At 43.8% G+C, this 16521-nt stretch overlaps 1 protein-coding gene across 6 annotated transcripts in view; it reads left to right on the forward strand.

Annotated features, from left to right (window-relative positions):
- The window catches only part of KMT2A (lysine methyltransferase 2A), a 91791-nt gene that overhangs the window by 3308 nt on the left and 71962 nt on the right, over positions 1 to 16521 (forward strand). The window lies entirely within an intron of this gene.

Genomic DNA, 16521 nt, shown 5'->3' on the forward strand with positions numbered 1-16521 from the left:
GCTTTTTTCTTTACAACTTCTGCCTAAACAGTAATTGCTATTTCATTATGAGAAGAGTAGTTGACGCCTTCCATTTAACCTCAGTATTTTTGAATTGGGCTTGAATCACTTGTTGTTCCTTTGATAACGTTCTAGTCCATGGTAGCTTGAAGCAGTCTAGTATGGATTGATGGTATGCTATTGTTAGTGCTAAACTGGAGCAATAATCTCATCTAACTTGGTTGTTTTCAGTGTAGAAACCAAGCATTTTTGTTACCTCGGCTTACAAATCAGTGACAAAGTTTCAAGAGGAAGTTTAGGGCTCACCCCAAGCAGACACAGAATTCTAAGGGTTGCTTCTTAGAACTCGCAGCTCTGTATCAGGTCTTGTCTGGATCCATGGAGAAGGCTTAGATGACCCAGAGTGATTCTGAATTTTTGAATTCTGAATTTTTCTTTTGGAATTCTGGCTTCCTTTAAGTGAATAATGACAATCAGTTCTCCATCGCAGAAACCTAAGTTAATAAAACTAGGTGACGGAACTTCCAGATCACGTCCGTTTGAGCTCGGTTATCCATAGGAAGTTTTTCATTACTGTTGGTTCCTAACTTCCCTTGTCTGAGTAAAAACTACATGTAAGAGTTCTTCATGACTTTCTAGGGATGGGACTATTTTAGAACATACGTAGGTGTTGGTGGTCTCTCATTTGGGCTTTCTGTTGGACAAGAAGGATTGAAGCTTTGTTGTGTTGCACTCTATCAGGAATCACAGCGGCCCAGTTTTTACCTACCTCTCGCCTTCACTCCTGAGTTGTCAGTTTCCCATTTTTCTGGGGATTGCCTTGAATAATTTCATGCTGCTGTACTTTGTGCTCTAAACTTAGCAGAGCAGCATCTTTGTTGACTAGAATCTGGACTATTTTAGCATAAACCCCAGAAGCAGTTCATTTATCAGCAATTAGACTGTTTATTAATTTCATTATCCAGTTACCTTCCCTATTCCCTCACAAAATGTTAAAAGCAAAATTTCCATCCCAATCCTAACATAGCAGACTTCAATTAGGTCTAGATTGAAGCTGAATTAAAACATTGATGTGTGTGTGTTTTCATTTGAAATTGCAGTGTTGTTCATGGGGACTGAGGCAAGCATTTGAGTTGGGTTTAGAAAAGATGTTAGTCCTGAAGCCGAAAGGAAGGTGGACAATGTCTGTGATCTTTTTTTTTTTTTCCCAGTGCTCACTGGGCAGCCCGATCAGGAGACTGATCAGACTGATCCAGAGAGTGGGAGTTGCTCCATCACTGTCTTCACAGCTGATCCTGAGCTTGGCAGGAGGAGAGTGAGGTGGAGTGTAAGAAGCCTTGGAGTAGAATTCTACAGGCTTGGGCTCTTAACTTTGTCACTTAGGAGACCTTGGGCAATTCACTTTTTTCTTTTTTTATAAAGATTTAGTTATTTGAAAGGCAAAGTTACAGAGAGGCAAAGGCAGAGAGAGAGAGAGGTCCTCCATCTGCTAGTTCACTATAAATGGCTGCAACAGTGGAGTTGGGCCGATCTAAAGCCAGGTGCTTCTTCCAGGTCTCCCACATGGGTTCAGGGGCCCAAGCACTTGGGCCATCTTCTACTGCCTACCCAGGCCATAGCAGAGAACTGGATCGGAAGTGGAGAAGCCAGGACTCAAACCAGCGCCCACATGGGATGATGCCGGCATACAGGTGTCAGCTTTACCCGCTACGCCACAGCGCCGGCCCAGGCAATTCACTTTTAACCTTACATTTCTGATCTGTACAACACAGAGTGGACTAAATAGCTCATGAATCTTTTCTGTCCTGGTACCCTGATTCCTGTCTATGACATTAATATTTTGGTTGGGGTCATAATTTCTTATTCTTAGTTCAAGAGTCAGGGTCAGTGAACCTATTTGGTGGTTGAGAGTTGGTGGGGAGGAAGCAGGGAGACCCAATGAGAGAGACACAGAGAGAGTTCCCATCCTTTGAGTCACTCCCCAAATAACTACAACACCCCATCCGGCTCAAACTGGAAACCAGAAACTCAGTCCAGGTCTCCCACAGAGATAGCAGGAACCCAATGACGTGGCCATCCCTGCTGCATTAGCAGGAAGCTAGAGTCAGGAGGGGAGCCAGGTATCAAACCCAGGCCAGCCAGTGTGGGATGCAGCTCCCTGACAGTCCTGCTAAATGCTGCCGCCAAATGATTTTTAATAGCAAATTGTACACTTGCCCATTTAACTACATTGTTATTAGGAGGAGGATTTTTAACTTGGTGGGAAAGTTTTCATTGTGTGTGTGTGTGTGTGTGTGGATAATGTTGAGATAATTCATTTGTAAGAAAAATGGAGATAAAATTGTAAACATACTTCTGAGAACTTGTAGAAACCAAGCATTACCTGGTGTTCAAAGGCTGTCTTTTTTTTTTTTTTAAGATTTATTTACTTATTTGAAAGGCAGAGTTACAGAGAGCAAGTGAGCAAAAGAGCGTGAGAGAGTGCGCAAGCACTTCCATCTTCTGGTTCACTCCCCAAAAGGCCAGCGCTGAGTCAATCCGAAGCCAGGAGCTTCTTCCCGGTCTCTCATGTGGGTGCAGGGGCCTAAGCATTTTGGGCCATCTACTACTGTTTTCCTACTGCTTTTTCCTAGGCACAGTAGCAGGGAGCTGGGTTAGAAGTAGAGCAGCCAGGACTCCAAGGAATGCCCATATGGGATGCCAGCAGCAAAGGCAGGAGCTTAGCCCGCTATGCCACAGCGCTGGGCCCCCAGAGGTGGTCTTGTTTGGATAAATTTGTTTTCATTATAGTGGATTCCTGATTATCCAAAAGTCAATATAGGTGGTATATTCCTTTAGGTGTGTGAGCTTATAAGTGAGAAGAAAAATTCAATATACCAGTGTATCTGTAAGTCCAAAGTGTTAGTACCTACTTTGCAGGAAACAGTATGTTCTGACATGAATTTTGGTTTGTGCTGAGCATTAGAAATCCAATCTCCAGAACTTTTTTCATCTCTCACTGGAAATCATTGACATGTCTCCATCTTCCTCTTCATTTAATTATCTTAAGGCACTTGTTCTTGGAAGAAGTCATCATTCACAGAATAGTGGTTTACCTTCTGATTGAAACGTGAAAGAAAATACTCCCTTCTTGACTTAATTCCCATCTCTTTGCTCCTTGGCACTGCCCTTCCATTGAGCAGCTGTGCAGACTCTATACGGGTTGCGTCTCTTGCCCTGTGGCTGGAGGGGGTGGCAACGGAGCTTTGCTTGCTCTGAGGCATAACAGGCTGCAATGCCGCTTTGGGAGACTGGCTGTGTCTTAATTGTAGGTCTCCTAATTAAGATCTCTTTGTGCCTGCCCACATTCCACTAGTGTTGGCACAGAACTTCAGCTTCCTTCTAGCACTTAACTGAAGGCCTTCAGTCAGGCCTTTTGTGAATATCTTGTCTCTTTCCATTCTTCCTCTGCCAAGGTAGAGAGCCCAGTGGCACAGTCCTTTGAGAAACTGGGAAGCTTTGTGACTATCATTACTTTGGGAGGAATTTACTTGAGGGTTGCCTGCATGGGACCTTCCTTTGTTTGCATATGTTATTTTCAGGGATTAAGAAAGGTTAAATTACTAATGAGCCTGGCATGATGTACCTACATTTTAATCAGATTCTTAACCCTGTAGGCACTACTAGGAAAGAGGATGCTAAAGAGTTCACTGTTACAAGGCGTTTGGTTGGATCTTATCTAGACTGGCTTATGAAGCTTGATGAGTACCATCTTATCTTGGAGTAAATCACAGTCGTGATTTTTGTGCACTGGTAGGTTGCAAAGATAAAAAATCAAGTGAAATTATTGATTATTCCTAAATTGTTTCAGATTCCCAAGCAAACTGAATGAAATGTAGTTTTGGGATTAGAATTTCTTGATTAGAAAAGACTTCAGAAGTTTCTAGAAATGGTTGTTAATTAAGAATACTCTTGTAGGCTCCAGTATTTCTCAAGAAGTTTAGGAATTGGTTAGGCTTCTACAGTGGTGTCAAAACAAGATAGGATAATTTTCAGGCAAAAGTAGTTAGGCTTGAGTCCACTGTGTAAGTCCTCAGAAGGTAGCCTGGCCTTTAACAGGGCTCCAGGTGGCCTCTGGGAGGGAATTCTGGCTTTCATGAAGAAGAACCTTCACCTGGTCCCCGATGGTTTCATTGATCACATCAGTGTGAGGCAGGCGGACAAAGGGCTATTTTTGGTTGTTGTTATTGTCATTTCATTGTTGTGAAGAAGGCCTGAAAGAAGGAAGTACAGGATCTTTTATGGCACGCATTAAATAAAGCTGCAGGCCTGCGCGCTCATACCTGAGTGGGTGGTTTTATGGCCTAATTCTCTAATTGCTGGCATTTATGACAGTGTGGATGCTACTGGCCCTGTGGCTGAGGTAGATGATGCTGGGAATAGAGAGAGAGAGAGAGAGTCCTTTTGTTAGCCTTTTCATTTTCCCCCTCAATAAGGTCTCTGGGAAAGCCCTACAGAAAAGCACAGACACTTGGACGACAGGAATGGCTTCCCATAAAATGGTTCTTTATGTTTTTAAAAAAGAGGAGCTCCTTTTCTTGACCTGTCCAAAGAAATCCATACCACCACCGTTAAATATTTCAATGAGCTTTTTACCTTGTCAGGTTACACACCAGGGGAAGCCAGCCATGAGGCTATAGCTGCTGCCAGGTGCTTCTAAAGACCAAGACACTGGAAAGAATTTTGTTGTGTGATTTGTAGTCGTTGTGGATGACATAAATCCCCTTGTAGGATTAGTACGAAAACGGGAGACGCAACTTGATCTGACTTTTTAGATGTTGAATATTCCACCCCGATGAGTGCTAGGTTTAAGGAAACAGTTAACAAAGATATAAATGTAAGAGTTAGTTGGCAATTTTCTGTGCAGCATATCAAAATTCCCCTTTCTTTGAAATGAGTAGTTGTTTTTCTATTTGACAAAAAGACTGAAGGGATTTCCCCAGCTATCTTACCTTTAATTATCACCACAGCAATACCTTGTGAGGTACCAGTGGGTAGGATATATTCCATTGGCATTTATTTCAGGAGCTGGAGTTTCTTACATATATCTCATGTATTTTCTTCTGTTTCTGTCTTTGTGTTTTGTTGGAATGTTTGAGTGTAGATGTTTTGATGTCATTCAGCTGTGACCCTTTCTAACATTCACACTGTTAGAGAGAGAGAGAGATCCAACCCTTGTTATCCATGCTTTGCTGAAGCTTCGTTGTTTCATTCTCGTTTTACAACATCAAAGTAATTGTGGCTCTCTGTCTTGAATTAGAAGAGTAATATTCCTTGTGAGGGGTGCTTTTGGAGATTTTTTATTAGACTCTCCTTTATACTATTTCAGTTCTGAAAACTAGGGAGAAGTTAAGCACTTGTCCATAATAAATATCTTATTCCTAGAGGAAGAAATATTTACATCTGCCTATTTTCAACTGTTTGTTGTTCATCCATGAGTATTGACTGATTTTTAGATCAAGCACAACATTGTCCCTAGATTATTGCCTTTAATTATAAGCAGTAAAACCTTGTGAGTAACATCTCTTTAAAGCTTAGCTAATAAGGAAATCCTCTTGTAATCTCTCCAGCTAGGCTCTTTTATTTGTGCATATATAAATGCCTTCACAGACGAGAAGGAGAATCTTGTAATCTAATCTGTGATAGTGTGAGATGGTAGAGTAGGGCAATGAAGGGCTGTAAGACCATGGGCTCTGAATTTAGACTGTTTGGGTTTAGTTCTTAGCTCAGTCATCTATTAGCTAACTGGTTTTGGAAAAGTTTTTTAACCTTTCCATGCCTCAAGTTCTTGTTCTTTTTTTTTTTTTTTTTTTTTTGACAGGCAGAGTGGACACTGAGAGAAAGGTCTTCCTTTTCAGTTGGTTCACTCCCCAATGGCTGCTGCGGCCAGCGTACTGTGCTGATCCGAAGCCAGGAGCCAGGTGCTTCCTCCTGGTCTCCCATGCAGGTGTAGGCATCCTCCACTGCACTCCCGGGCCATAGCAGAGATCTGGACAGGAAGAGCAGCGACCGGGACAGAATCCGGCGCCCTGACCGGGACTAGAACCTGGTGTGCTGGCGCCGCAGGCGGAGGATTAGCCTATTGAGCTGGCTCAGGTGCTTCATTTGTAAATTAAGGGTAATAATGCTTCAAAAGATTATGGTGGGGCCAGGGTTGTGGCACAGCTGGGGTAAAGCCAGCATCCCATATGAGCTCAGGTTCAAGTCCTGGCCACTCCACTTTCTGTTAATGCTCCTGGGAAAGCAGTGGAAGTGGCCCAAGGACATGGACCTCTGCTACCCATGTAGGAGACCCAGATGAAGTTCCTGGCTCCTGGCTTCAGTTTGGCCCAGGCCAGGACCTTGTGGCCTGGAAGATGGAAGATCTCTGTCTGTCCCTTTCTATATATATAACTCTTTCTTTCAGATAAACAGATCTTTAAAAAGATTATTGTGAGGCTTGAGATCATGAGTGCATAGTGCTTAATACTTAGCCTGGCACACGGGTAGAAGCCTTGATTGCTATTAGAACTGAGAAATTGAAAGGGCACATGTGCTATAATCTTTTCTTTCTCATCATTAAGATAACAGTTTTTTTATTATTACTTTGAGATATGAGTGTATGCTTTTGCATACGTAATTTAGAATGTTCTTGATTTTGGTCTGGGCATCAAGTTCATCAATAAACTAAATGGAACCAAACTGAAGGCATATACATATTATCTTGGTAACTACGGATACCAGTGGCATCCAACTAAAACATGATTAGAAGTGAGGAAAAAAAGGGCTAAAAAGCTCCTTAAACAATAATAAATAGGCAGGTAGGGAACCAAGAAATCCAGTGCCACACTGAGTCAGTTAATTATCAGGCTAAGGCAGTTAGCTATGTTGGGGTTACTACATTTGGTCTCTATGCCTAGTGGTCCTAATCTTTTTATTTTAATCTTTACATTTTTTAGAAAGGTTTATTTATTTATTTGAAAGGCAGAGTTACACAGAGAGAAGGAGAAGCAGAGGTAGAGGCAGAGAGAGAGAGAGGTCTTCCATCTGCTGGTTCACTCCCCAACTGGCCACAACGGCTAGAGCTGTGCTGATCCAAAGCCAGGAGCCAGGAGCTTCCTCCAGGTCTTCCCACGCAGGTGCAGGGGCCCAAGCACTTGGGCCATCTTCTACTGTTTTCCCAGGCCATAGCAGAGAGCTGGATTGGAAGTGGAACGGCCAGGATTTGAACCTGTACCCATATGGGATGCTGGCACTGCAGGTGGCAGCTTTACCTGCTGTACCACAGTGCTGGCCCCTAACCTTTACATTTTTTTTTTTTTAATTATTGACAGGCAGAGTGGACAGTAAAGGGAGACAGAGAGAAAGGTCTTCCTTTTTGCCGTTGGTTCACCCTCCAGTGGCCGCCGCGGTAGGTGTGCTGCGGCTGGCGCACCGCGCTGATCCGGTGGCAGGAGCCAGGTGCTTATCCTGGTCTCCAATGGGGTGCAGGGCCCAAGCACTTGGGTCATCCTCCACTGCACTCCCTGGCCACAGCAGAGAGCTGGCCTGGAAGAGGGGCAACCGGGACAGGATCGGTGCCCCGACCGGGACTAGAACCCGGTGTGCCGGCGCCGCAAGGCGGAGGATTAGCCTGTTAAGCCACGGCACCGGCCTAACCTTTACATTTTTTTAAAAATTATTTTGATTTTACTCGAAAGACAAATGGAGAGAGATATTCCACATCCACTAGTTTACTCCCCCAAAACCAGGAGCCCGGAACACTCTGGTCTACCACCTGGATGGCAGGGACTCAGGTACTTGAGCCATCGTCTGCTGCCTTCTGGGGTGGGCATCAGCGGAAGGCTGGATTGGAAGCAGACTGGCTGGGACTCTGGCATTCTGATACGGGATACGGGTATCCCAAGGGGCAACGTAACTACTGTGCCAGGGTCCAATCCCTCTGATTTGTGTAAGTGCTTGGCGATGCCTTAAAACAACTTGGAGGCTCTTCAGGACTCTTGGCCTCCGGGTTCAGATCCATTCATCTATACTTGGTAACCATTTGACATTTGTTCTCAGGTTTCAGCTTGGACTGAATAAGTGTTGGTCTACAGAAACCAGTGCAATTAACAATATAATTATAGAAGAAATGCTAAGTTGCATGCTGCAAGTTCTGGGGTTTTGAACTTAGCTTGAGAAATAAAATAACCACGAGTAGAATGGTCACAGACAGAAATTTAAGAATAACTAATAGAGGGCAGTATGCTTAAGGAGGAAAAATACGATTCTGCTTACTTAAAAAAAAAAAAAGATTTATTTATTTATTTTAAAAGCAGAGTTACAGGCCGGCGCCGTGGCTCAACAGGCTAATCCTCTGCCTTGCGGCACCGGCACACCAGGTTCTAGTCCCGGTTGGGGCGCTGGATTCTGTCCCGGTTGCCCCTCTTCCAGGCCAGCTCTCTGCTGTGGCCCGGGAGTGCAGTGGAGGATGGCCCAAGTGCTTGGGCCCTGAACCCCTTGGGAGACCAGGAGAAGCACCTGGCTCCTGCCATCGGATCAGCGCGGTGCGCCGGTCGCAGGGCGCCAGCTGCGGCGGCCATTGGAGGATGAACCAACGGCAAAGGAAGACCTTTCTCTCTGTCTCTCTCTCACTGTCCACTCTGCCTGTCAAAAAAAAAAAAAAAAAAAAAAAAGCAGAGTTACAAAAAGAGAGAGGAAGAGACACACACAGAGAGGTCTTCCATCCACTGCTTTAATCCCCAAATGGCCAGGGCAGCTGGAGCTGGGCCAGTCTGAAGCCAGGAGCCAGAAGCTTCTTCTGGGTCTTTTTTAAAACAAGGTTTGTTGCTGCCAGCATTGTGGCATATCAGGTAAAGCTGCTGCCTTCAATGCCAGCATACCATGTGGGTGCCAGTTCGAGCTGTGGCTGCTTCCTGCTAATGTACCTGGGAAAGCAGTGGAAGATGGCCTAAGTGATTGGGCTCCTGCACCCACAAGGGAGACCCAGATAAAGCTCCTGGCTCCTGACTTCAGACTGGCCCAGCCCTGGCTGTTGTGCCCAGCTAGGGAGTGAACCAGTGGATGGAAGATCTTTGTCTCTGTCTCTCTTCTCTCTCTAGCTCTGCCTTTCAAATAAATAAATAAATCTTTAAAAAATAAACTAAAAGCAAGGTTTGTTAAAATACTCAACACACCATCTTTTACAGATGAAAAAACTGAGACATGGACAAGTTAGTTTTCCCTAAGCCATATGGCTATTGAGTGGTAGAGCTAGTATTCAAATCTGAACCTCCATCTGTTGGGAAGATTCATTCTTACCCTCTGTACTGTGTTATCTTTCAATCCTTTCTCCTCCTACTCCCATCCAGTTGATTTCTGAGTCTCATCCACTATACTGTTGTATCGTGTCTTTAATCTGTCCCTGCTTTTCTGTTTCTACCATCCAAGTTTAAACATTCATTGCCTTTGTATGTATTCTTACAGTAATCTGCTAACAGATCTCCCCACCTTCCTCTTCACCCTACAGTGTTGCCAATGGCTTTCTTACATGTAGATGTGATTCTGGGACTGTATATTCCTGAAACCCTTTGGTTTCTCACTGATATGAAGACATAAAATTCTCAGTTCTTCATAATCTAGCGGGCCTGTGTTTTGAACCTTATCTCCTGAATGCATGGTCTCACTGACATTCGTTAGCCACATTGGACTATTGAACTGTTAGGTATTCTCCGTAGTCTTTGTGGACCTGCCTTTCTTACCTTTGCCAGCACTTCCCCTTTGTCTTTAACATCTCCCCATCTTTACCTGGCTCAGGCTTTCTCATTTTCCATAGCTCAGTTCAGATCCCCAGCTCTCAACTCTTCCACAAATCTCACAGATAACTACTATTATTTGAAACTCAACTTCTCTCCTGTTTTTTACTGTACTTTATACTTTATCCTTAAAGAACTTACCACAGGATACCTTTTGTTGCATTTTTAATATCTCTCCCTCATTTGGTTCTGTTTCCCTAAAGACATGGGCTGGGCTGTTTCTAAGTCATCTTTTTTTTTTTTTTTTAAACAAAAAAAGATTATTTATTTATTTGAAAGACAGATTTAGAGAGAGAAGAAAAGACAGAGAAATCTTCCATCTGCTGATTCACTCCACAAATGGCCAGGGGCCAGGAACTCCATCCGGGTTTCCCACGTGGATGGCAGGAGCCAAAGCACTTGTACCATCTTCTGTTGCTTTTCCAGGCACGTAAGCAAGGAGCTGGGTTGAAAGTTGAGCAGTTGGGACCCTCAAATCTGTGCTCGTGAGATTTTGGCATTCAAGGCAGTGGCTTCTCCCTGTGCCAAAACAGTGATCCCCACCATTTATTTTTTGTTTTTAAGGATTTATTTGTTTGTTTGAAAGGCAGAGTTACAGAGAAGCAGAGGCAGTGGTGGGGCGTCTTCCATCCAGTGGCTGACTCCCCAGATGGCCGCAACAGCTGGAGCCACACCAATCTGAAGCCAGGAGCTTCTTCCGGGTCTCCCACGTGGGTGCAGGGGCCCAAGGATTTGGGCCATCTTCCACTGCTTTCCCAGGCCATAGCAGAGAGCTGGATCCAAAGTGGAACCACTGGGACCAGAATCGGCACCCACATGGGATGCTGGCACTTTAGGCAGTGGCTTTACCTGCTATGCCACAGTGCTGGCTCCATCTCCATTTATTGTTACATGGACTTTTCTTATAGAAGGGGATTAGTGAATGTTTGGTGCATTGAAAATTTTATATATATATATATATATATATATATATATATATATATCCCTTTTAGGAATAGTCTGCAAAAACATTGTGTAAGTTATGAGAACCTATACAATACTAATAGCAGGATAATTTTGACAATTATTTTTCTTTTATTTTTGAGAGGCAAGGAGAGAGAGCAAGAGTAAGAGAAAGAGCAAGCTTCCATCCACTGGTTCACTTTCAAAATACCTATAACAGCCAGGGCTGGGTCCAGCTAAAGCTGGGAGTCAAGAGCTCAGTCTAGGGCTCTGCTATGGCAGTAGGGGACCCAGCCACTTCAGCTTTCACCTGCTGTCCCCCAGAATGCACATTACCAGGACATTGGAATTGGAAGCAGAACCAGGACTTGAATCCAGCCATTCTGATGTAATACACAGGCATTTTGCTTATTTATTATTTAGTTTTATTTATTTATTTGAAAGGCAGAGTTACAGAGACAGAGAGATATTCCATCTGCTGGTTCACTCCCCAGATGGCTACCATGGCCATTTCTGAGCCAATGCAAAACCAGGAGTCAGGAGCTTCTTTCAAGTCTCCACGTGAGTGCAGGGGCCCAGATACTTGGGCCATCTTCTGCTGCTTTCCCAGGCGCGTTAGCAAGGAGCTGGATTGGAAGTAAAGCAGCTGGGACTTGAACCACTGCCCATATGGGCTGTGGCACTGGCTTTACCCATTATGCCACAGCACTCTTCAAATGCCTGCAGTAGCTAGGGCTAGACCAGGATGAAACCAGGAGCCAGTGACTCCATCTGGATTTCCCACACAGATGGCAGGGCCCCAGTCACTTGAGCTGCCTCCCACGATGCAGGTTAGCAGGAAGTTGGAATCAGGAGCAGAACTGGCGCTTGAACCAGGCACTCAGTTATGGAATATAGGCAGTATCTTCACTCGACACCCTAATTCATTTTTTAAAAATACTAAGCTAGGCCGGCGCCGCGGCTCACTAGGCTAATCCTCCGCCTTGCGGCGCCGGCACACCGGGTTCTAGTCCCGGTCGGGCCACCGATCCTGTCCCGGTTGCCCCTCTCCAGGCCAGGGAGTGCAGTGGAGGATGGCCCAAGTCCTTGGGCCCTGCACCCCATGGGAGACCAGGAGAAGCACCTGGCTCCTGCCACCGGATCAGCGCGGTGCGCCGGCCGCAGCGCGCTACCGCGGCAGCCATTGGAGGGTGAACCAACGGCAAAAGGAAGACCTTTCTCTCTGTCTCTCTCTCACTGTCCACTCTGCCTGTCAAAAAAAAAAAAGGAAAAAAGAAAAATACTAAGCTAAATTAAGTGTGGCAAAGGAAAATCTTAAGAGCCAGCACCAGGAGTTTTTGTAAAGATACTGATTATGGTTGTAAAAGTGACATTAAGAGAGATCCTGATGGGATTATCTTTTGTGTGGGTAATGTTTAGCTCTGATCATCCCCTTCCTTGAGTGTTGTTTTCATTTCTAGGTTCCTCAGCTTAAAAGGGATGAGGAGGCCTTGGAGGCGGTTCTGAGGAGATTGAAAAGATGGTTGTGTGACTGGAAGTCAGTCCCATGAGGAAAGGTTGCGAATGAAAGATTAAGAGACAACTTAGAACTTTTCAGAAACCATGAATGGATCCATGATTAGGAATGGTGACCAGCTGTTCTCTAAAGCGCCACTGATAACTGGAGTAAGAGCAGACAGGTTTAAACTGCAGTATGGGGTATTTCTGTAAGGAACTTGTTGCTAGTGATGGTTGTCATTATAGTAATGATATAGTTACCAAAGTAATTTTATCATCTTCTGTGGATGTGAATTTTTGAAGTCCAGTCCTGCCTGTGTATGTATAAAGTGACCTCTCAAGCCGCCCTCCACTTCCTAATCAATAAACACAGTCTTACCCAGTTCCTTCAGGGTGTAGATCATCTTTTGTACTTTTTAATATTTCCCAGGGGATCTTAGGGCCACACTGGCTCCTTAAGAAGTATTTGGTTTTAATTTTCAATTTATGGCAATCATTAATTTTTAGTAGTAAGCTTCCAGAGAAGTGTCTATGAAATAATCATTTTTGTAGTGGTTTTATAGGAGAATAAAAATGTAAGTGGAGCTAAGAGAGAAATCTTAAATAGCAAAACAAGGGAAAACAGTAGATGTGGTCTCAATATGGGAAGCAAATCAGCATAGATAGTTTTTATGCCCATTTTCAGTTGTAAAGACGCACACTTCAGAATGTCCCTTACATGTGCATGCGCCATAACAAGTGCTTAGAATTTCACAATCTAAGTTTGCTTCATGTGAATTAGTATTAGGAAGGCTCTGACCCTTGGCTTTTGAGGCTGTGTGGAGGGCTTGCATCACTCAGAATGAAACTTTTTTAGATATGTTGGGTTGCAGAAAGCATTTCCTGTACAGTCATAATGAAAACTGTGAATTGGGATTATTCATATAGATTACCAAAAGTCTGGGCAGAGTTGATACTAACATCAGCCAGTTTTCCTACCAGCTCTTAGCTCCAGAACCTTCATTGGGTTATTCTGAAGCATTAGGACTTGAATTTAGTACTAGAATTGTGAATTCACTCTTTTGAATCAATAAGTATGTTTATGTAAGGTTGGTTACATATATTGAATATTTTCCGAGTTTCATATAGTAAGTGGTGTCCACTTTTAACCAGTCTCAGAAAATGACTAGAGCTCATCAGTGAAGCTGGATTGCTGGTGGAATTCTGCTGGTGGTGGCAAAGTGAAGGGCAGCTTGACTCCCCGATTGTAAAATTGGTGTCATTTGAGAAACTGGGAATTGGACATAGAACAGACTCATACTTTTCCTATAACTTTTAATTGCTAGTCATTCAGGTATAAATTCATAAAGCAGGAGATTATAAAAGTAAAGAATAATTATCTTATGATTCTTTATTCTACTTGAGAGACTCTAATGATAGAGTAATAAAAAAATACCAGGGACTTTTTTAAAAAACAAAATAGGTTAATGCCACCTAATGTGGGCTTCTCAGAATGTGATGGCAAACTTCCAGATATGATGTGATAGTCAGAAGAGACCAATTAGTTTTTCAGAATATTAACATAAAATTTCCCAACTCATGTGTCTGGAAATTAATCCCTAAAAAATAATAGGTGAGAATTGTGTAGGTTGAGTTGGCAACTTTGTTGTTTTTGCCAAGGAGAATGTTTGCTTTTGCCACCTAACTTCATGTTGCTCCTTCAGAAAACTTACATTATGGAGAGGTAACCCTGGTTACTTTTCGAGGGCGGAAGCTGGATTCCTCAGTGTTGCTGCAGTTGCTGTTGGTCATTCAGCAGCCCAGCTCCCCAGAAGGAAGGACGCGGACTGACTTTTGCACCAGGATAAGAAGAAGCTGGAAGAGAAAAACCAAAGTTTCCTGTAGAAATTTGTAGCTGAAAGAGTGCGTAGCTCAGAATTCAGTTGTCTGCTTAAAGTTGGCATCTAGGGGGCCGAAACCTCTTGTAATAAAAGGAATCATCTCTGAAAACAAAGTGAGCGTTTCATTTTTCTAGCCTAGTCAAACAGATCTGGTCATCTTGTGATCCTTTCTTGTTAGGCAAAGAATAAACCCTGGGATTGCCGTGATTAACTTAGTTTTCTACAATTTTATCAGTTAAATGGGCTTATTTCTTCTGCGTCAGCAGGTAGATAATCCGGGCCACACTTGGAATCTGAGGAGTCTGGAAATACACCTTTCCTGATTTTTTTTTTTTAAGATTTTCTTTTATTTGGGGAACTGCCAAGAATCTGAGCGGCTTACTATCAGATGTAGTACACTTGGTTTGGTTGTTTTGTTTTGTTTTAAAGACACATGAGCTGCCTCATGTTTTGACCTCTTTTTCTGAGGCAGGATGGGTGGAGCTCACCTGTCTCACTTGCTTCGTTGTTTTGCGAATCTTTAGCTTCTTGCTCTTTTGACGCGGAGTGGGGATGAGGGACACTACATGTCATTACAAAGTGGGTAGCATTTGTATTTCTTAGGTGACAGTTGCTAGGGAGAATTGACTTAAATATTTGAAAACTGTACTTCGTTCTTTGAGTGAAAACTTTTTACCTTCTGTTGGTATTCGGGAACATTGTGTTATTTATTGTCTTTGCACACTTTAATCCTAGGTGACCTTTTTCTGTTAACATTTCTCAATATCACACAGGGCTCATATTTATCTATTTTTTTAAGATTTTTATTTTTTATTTATTTGAAAGGCAGAGTTAGAAAGAGAGAGAGAGAGATCTTTCATCCACTGATTCACTCCCCAGATGACCACAATGACTGGAACTGCGATGATCCAAAGCCAGGAGCCAGGAGCTTCCTCCGGGTCTCCCATGAGGGTGCAGGGCCCAAGGACTTGGGCCATCTTCCACTGCTTTCCCAGATCACAGCAGACAGCTGGATCAGAAGTGGAGCAGCCAGGACTCAAACCGGCACCCATATAGGATGCTGGCACTGCAGGCAGTGGCCTTACCCACTATGCCACAGCGCCGGCCCTAGAGGACTTAAATCTCTTCCTATCTGTTATACACTCAAACAACCATTGTTCTCTTCGATGCACCAGCAACCAAAGAGAATCTGCCCTTGCCCTTGCCCTGACAAACTGTTCACAAGAGAATACGATGTCAATTCAATAACTGAATACATCTCCTTTATTTAAAAAAAAAAAAGATTTATTTGATGGTCAGAGTTACACAGAGTGAAGGAGAGGCAGAGAGAGAGAGAGAGAGAGAGCGAGCTTCCATCTGCTGGTTCACTCCCCAATTGGCCACAACAACTGGAGCTGTGCCCATCCAGAGCCAGGAGCTTCATCCGTGTCTCCCACATGGGTTGTCTTTCCCAGACCATAGGAGAGAGCTGGATGGGAAGTGGAGAGGTTGGGACTCAAACTGGCACTAGAGGTGGTGGCTTTACCCGCTGCTCCACGGCGTCGGCCCCAATACATCTCCTTTCTTAAAAAGGATTTTATTGTTACTATATTCTCCATTATGAACTCTTTTTTATATGTTTACTTTAATTTTCACCTACTTTAAAGGCAGAGTGATAGAGAAAAGAGAGAAAGATCTTAAACATCCACAGTGGTCAGGGCTGGGCCGAGCTAAAGCCAGGAGCCAGGAGCTCCATCCATGTTTCCTACGTGGGTGGCAGGGGTCCAAACACTTGAGGCATCAACTGCTGCCTCCCAGAATGCATTAGCGGGAAGCTGGATCAGATGCAGAGTAGCCAGGACTCAATCCCAAGCACTCCAACATGCAGGTGTCCCAAATGCTGGCTTAGCCCACTGTGCCACAATGTCCAGCCCTTAATACTTTTCTGGACTGACTGGATTTCAGTAGTCCTCTTGGCTTAAGTTTGCCTGTTGGTGTCTTTTATTTGACTATGCTTGAGTATGTTTTTTTCTTATTGACACTACAACATCATGTGTTTTTAAAATTTATTTATTTGAAAGGCTTAGAGAGAGAAATCTTTCATCTGCTGGTTCACTTCCCCAAATAACCATAACAGCCAGATCTGGGCTAGGTGGAAACCTAGAGCCTGGAACTCTATCCTGGTTTCCAACATGGGTGGCAGAGGCACAAGCACTTGGACCATCTTCCACTCATTCCCAGGCTCATTAGGACTCCAGCTGGCACTCTGAGATGGGAACCTGCTGAGCCACAATACCGGCCCCCAGCAGCATTATTTTTATATTCCACTTTTAGAAACGATTTACAGATGTTGCTATACTCTCTTTTATTACAAATGATGAAAAAGTGCCTGCAAAGAGGCTCATCTTCCT

The sequence above is a fragment of the Lepus europaeus genome, chromosome 7 (genome assembly GCF_033115175.1).
Source record: "Lepus europaeus isolate LE1 chromosome 7, mLepTim1.pri, whole genome shotgun sequence".
Lineage (NCBI taxonomy): Eukaryota > Metazoa > Chordata > Mammalia > Lagomorpha > Leporidae > Lepus > Lepus europaeus.